Raw genomic sequence first — 6,000 nt, forward strand, 5'->3', positions numbered from 1 at the left:
TGTAACAGGGAAGTGCGTTTGGACCAACGAGCAGATGAACACACCCATCGAGAAGCTTCAGGAGTATATCAAGAAAGCGCAGCAAGGGACGTTCGTTCCGGACAGAGAGAACGACAAGCTCACAGAGGCCCTCGGGAATCCTGAGCACCCCGGACGGACACGAGGTACGTCAGGCTCCCTTTCGTGGAAGGCTGGATTTCCCGACGCAAGCGGTTACAAACGCCGGGAGAGGAAGAAGAAAAAGGAGTTGACCCAAGTACAGGCGCTGCACGCAAGGGTACAAGCACTAGAGGAACGAGACACAGTTCGCAGCACGCGACCTGCCGAAGCTACACCCGAAGCTACCCCGCCATCTCAGCGGAGAAGCAGTGTGGCTTCCACGGAGCTGCTTCAGGAGCCTGTCTTCACGGCTCCGGCTAGCTACCCCATGGATGCTATCACGGAGTCTCAGCACTTCCACCTTATGACGCAGTGGATGAATTTGAAAGTCAAGGCTGCTGTTGGCTCTGTTGCACCTCCTGAACCTGGCGCAACTTTTCACTGCCGGCCGATTCCAGAAGGATATGCTAGGGTGATGGTGGATGAAATCACAGAAGGATTTGAGGACCTCACGCTTGACCACCCTACGGGTGACGGGAAGACTCGGCTGGGTTCTTGTCTGAAGACTCCATGCCTATGGCGGACGGAGCTCATCAACCTTCCGAACTGGACTCCTCCGCCTCCTCCTCCTCCTCCTCCTCCGGCAAGTCAGGGCAGTCCGCCTCCTCCTCCGCCTCCTCCTCCGGCGAGTGATCAAGGCACTCAGCATCCTTCTCCGGCGCGTGGCGGCACACCGCCTCCTTCTCCGCCTACGTCGGCGCGCCCGAGCAGCCAGCCTCCTCCTTCTCCGCCTCGCCAGCAAGGGCGGAAGAGACCGCCGCCGCCCCGGCTGCTCCGGCGCGTCGTAGTCCTTCTCCTCCGCCTCGTAAGCAAGCACGAAAGAAGACAGCCGCAGCCGCTCCGTCTACTCCGGCGTCTAGCAGTACAGCCAGAGGCGGGAGGCAATACAGATATGGTCCTTCTCTTAAGACTCCGCCAAAGTTACCATACGAGAGGACCGTGGAGGAAAACGCGAATATCGTGCGAGCCGAAGTGACGAACTTCTTTGAAGGGGTGAAAGCAAAGAAACATCCACCTCCGGAGGAGAAGATAGATCCGGTGAAAGCGAAGCGCACTCTGGCTGCCCTGAAGAAACCACCAAAGTCTCCGCCGAAAGCCAACTATGACCGCATTATTGAAAAGTCATTTCTCGAAGCGAAGCGGTCGGGAAGTACTATCAGTGATCAAAGGTTAGCAGAACGACGAGCTGGGAAACAAATTGCCCAGCTCGGCGAACAAGCGGACCAATCGTGCCCCCCCGCTCAAGGTGTCTAGCGACATCGTCGCTAATGATCCGAGGATGGTGCCCGGTTATAGCAATCTTGGAGATTATTTGCCCGACGATGTACATTATGATTTCTTGGAGGTGGACCAACAAAGATACGAGTACGGGAAGCCTCTCGTCAAAGATGAAAAATCTCTAACAACGATGATGCGAATATTCCATGATTGGTACATGAAAACCTGCAGAGAGTCTGGGGGGACGAATACTTTGACGTTGTTCGTTAAAGAGGAGCATGACCTCGTTGGAATTGATCTACTGCATGTTCCATTTGGATCATAATATGTGGGATAAAGCACCATGTTCAAGTAGGGATTACAGCGGGGTGCGGGAGAGTGGAGCGCGTAAAAGAGATGAGGGTGATGATGATGATGGTGATGTTGATGAAGACGATCACCCCGGCGATGATTCCCCTCCCGATGGCACTCCAGCGCCACCGAGAGAGAGGAGGAGAGGTCCTGCCCCTCGTGCTTCTTCCTCCATGGCCTCCCACCTGGATGGGGAGAGGTCCCCCCTCTGGTCCTTGGCCTTCATGGCGATGATGGCCCCTCCGGGATCCTCCTCCATGGCCTCCGGTGATGATGGCCCTCTCCGGCAGGGTGCCAGAGAGGGCCTAGATTGGTTTCTCGTGGCTACAGAGGCTTGCAGCGGCGGAACTTCCGATCTAGGTGATTTCGCGAAGGTTTCTGTATTTATAGGAGGAGTTGGAGTTGATTTAACGTTAGGGGGCCTTCGGGGAGTCCACGAGGCAGGGGGTGCCCTAGGGGGGTGGGCGCGCCCCCCACCCTCGCGGGGCCCCCGTGACTCCCCTCCGGTAGATTTTTGTTCCAGTATTTTTCATATCTTCCAGAAAAATTCTCCGTTGATTTTCATCGCATTCCGAGAACTTTTATTTCTGCACAAAAACAACACCACGGTAGTTCTGCTGAAAACAGCGTCAGTCCGGGTTAGTTCTAATCAAATCATACCAAAATCATATAAAACTATTGTAAACATGGGATGAATACTTCATAAATTATAGATACGTCGGAGACGTATCAGCTTCCCCAAGCTTAATTCCTGCTCGTCCTCGAGTAGGTAAATGATAAAAGAAATAATTTATGAAATGTGAATGCTAGGAAGTGCACAAGTTTGATCAATGGTAATTTCAATCACCTTTTCTAGCATCATTATATGACATAACTGTAGCTCATCTCATAAAACTTTTCATGATCAAGTAACAAGCTATTCACATGTTAAAGTATAGATCATAAACTTTCTTGAAACTAACAAACTATATTCTCAGTCATCAAACAATTGCAATTCATCTTATTTTCCGGAAGGGTCTATGTCAGAGCTTTGATTTAGCAAACTCCACATACTCAACTATCATTTAATCTTTCGTAATTGCTAACACTCACGTGATATTTATGGGTTCAAAGTTTTAATCGGACACAGAGAAAGATAGGGGCTTATAGATTCGCCACCCAACCTTTTACCTCAAGGGTAATGTCAACAATAATAGTTCATGATAACTTACATCCAATTGGATATATATATCAGGATCTTTCCAACACAATGTGCTTGCCAAAGGATAAAATGTAAAAAGATAAGGTGAAGATCACCATGACTCTTGCATAAGGTAGAAGATAAAAGTAAAAGATAGGCCCTTCGTAGAGGGAAGCAGAGGATGTCATGTGCTTTTAAGGTTGGATGCAAAAGAACGTCACTTTATATTGCCTCTTGTGATAGAGACCTTTATTATGCAGTCCGTCGCTTTTATTTCTTCCCTATCACAAGTTCGTATAAAAATTATTTTCTTCGCACTAATAGATCATACATATTTAGAGAGCAATTTTTATTGCATGCACCGATGAGAACTTACTTAAAGGATATCTTACTCAATCCATAGGTAGGTATGGTGGACTCTCATGGCAAAACTAGTTTAAGGGATATTTGGAAGCACAAGTAGTATCTCTACTTGGTGCAAAGAATTTGGCTAGCATAAAGGGGAAAGGCAAGCTCAGCATGTTGGATGATCCATGACAGTATACTTTATTTTGGATATAAGAAAACATAACCCATTACGTTGTCTTCCTTGTCCAACATCAACCTTTTAGCATGTCAAATTTTAATGAGTCCTCACAATTACAAAAGATGTCCAAGATAGTATATTTATATGTGAAATCTCTCTTCCTTCAATATTCTTTCATGAATTGTTCAAGTGACCAATTCTGAGTTTGCTAACCTTCAATAAGTTTACTACCTATACTTATTATGTGTGAAGTCATTACTCCCCATGTTATAAGCATATGAAACATATATAAATTCAGATTTATGATATTCAATTCATTCAACCATTGATTCATAGGATATACGTGAAGCACGTGAGTAAATGACAAACTACTACAAAAAGATATAAGTGAAGAACATTGAGTAGGCAAATAATTAACTAGCCATGGGAGGATTCTATTTCATTCAAGATTTCAGATCCAATGATTTTATTCAAACATCAAGTAAAATGAAAATACGCTCCAAGCAAAACACATATCATGTGACGAATAAAAATATTGCTCCGAGTAAGATATACCGATAGTTTTGAAGACGAAAGAGGGGATGCCTTCCGGGGCATCCCCAAGCTTAGGCGCTTGAGTCTTCCTTGAATATTACCTTGGGGTGCCCTTGGGAATCCCCAAGCTTAGGGTCTTTCCACTCCTTATTCTCCTCATATCGATATCTCACCCAAAGCTTGAAAACTTCAATCACACAAAACCTAACGGAACTTCGTGAGATAGGTTAGTATGATAAAGTGCAAACCATTCACTTTGGTACTGTCAAAGACAAGGTACATAGTTGTTCTCACACAATGCCTACTGTACCTTATCATTTCTACAATTTATATTGAGAAATATAAGACATAGAAACTAGAAAACAAGCAAACTATGCAATGAAAACAGAATCTGTCAGAAACAGCACAGTCTGTAATGATCTGAACAGCAACCATAATTCTGATACTCCAAAAATTATGAAATAAATTGTTGCACGTGAGAAATTTGTCTATTAATCATCTGCAAAAAGAATCAACATAAAAGCACTCTCCAGTAAAAAATGGCATCTATTCCCGTGAGCGCAAAGTTTCTGTTTTTTACAGCAAGATCACATTAAGTTTCACCCAAGTCTTCCATAAGGTCTTACTTGGAACTTTATTGAAACAAAAGCTTAAAACATGATTTCTACAGTAGCTTAATCATGTAAACACACAAAAACAGTAAGGGTAAATATTGGGTTGTCTCCCAACAAGAGCTTTTCTTTAATGCCTTTTAGCTAGGCATGATGATTTCAATGATGCTCACATAAAAGAAAATAATTGAAACATAAAGAGAGCATCATGAAGAATATGACTAGCACATTTAAATCTAATCCACTTCCTATTCCTAGGGATTTTGTGAGCACATAATTTGTAGGAACAAGAATCAACTAGCATAGGAAGGCAAAACAAGTATAACTTCAAAACTTTAAGCACGTAGAGAGGAAACTTGGTATTATTGCTACTCCTACAAGCATATATTCCTCCCTCATAATAATTTTCAGTAGCATCATGAATGAATTCAACAATATAACCATTACATAAAGCATTCTTTTCATGATCTACAAGCATAGAAATTTTTCTACTCTCCACATAAGCAAAATTCTTCTCATTCGGAATAGTGGGATCACTAATTCCTAAAGTTGACACTTTTCCAAACCCGCTTTAGATGATAGTATTATTCATACTCCAAAAGATATAAGTGAAGTTCATGGAGCATTCTTTAATTAATATAGACTAACCAATATCCAAGCTCAAAATATATAAGTGAAGCACACGAAGCATTCTATAAAACCATACTCAAATGATTTAAGTGAAGCACAAAGAGCAATTCTATAAAATCATACTTAAAAGATATAAGTGAAGCACATGAAGTATTCTATAAATAAATGAAGGTCTATCTCATACTAGCTTGGTTCTTAAAGGAAAAACAAAAACACAAAGGACACAAATCATGTGAACAAAACAAAAACCGAGGTGTACCGATATTTGTTGAAGAAGAAAGATGGGATGCCAACCGGGGCATCCCCAAGCTTAGATGCTTGAGTATACTTTGAAATATTTACTTGGGGTGCCTTGGGCATCCCCAAGCTTGAACTCTTGCCTCTGTTTATTCTTCTCATATTGATAGCTCCTCGATCTTCGAACACTTCATCCACACAAAACTTTAACAAAAACTTTGTGAGATCCGTTAGTGTAATAAAACAAACTACCCCTTTAAGGTACTGTAATGAACTCATTCTTTATTTGTATTGGTGTTAATCCTACTGTATTCCAACTTCTCTATGGTTCATACCCCCCGATACTAGCCATAGATTCATCAAAATAAGCAAACAACACGCGAAAAACAGAATCTGTCAAAAACAGGACAGTCTGTAGTAATCTGGAAGTTTAGTAAACTTCTGTAACTCCAAAAATTATGAAATAAATTTGAAAATTTGAAAATTTTGTACAGAAGTAATTTGCAAAACGTTTCAGACCCATTTGACCTTCCAGTAAAAAATGTAAAATAACA

Source organism: Aegilops tauschii, chromosome 2 (assembly GCF_002575655.3).
Source record: "Aegilops tauschii subsp. strangulata cultivar AL8/78 chromosome 2, Aet v6.0, whole genome shotgun sequence".
Lineage (NCBI taxonomy): Eukaryota > Viridiplantae > Streptophyta > Magnoliopsida > Poales > Poaceae > Aegilops > Aegilops tauschii.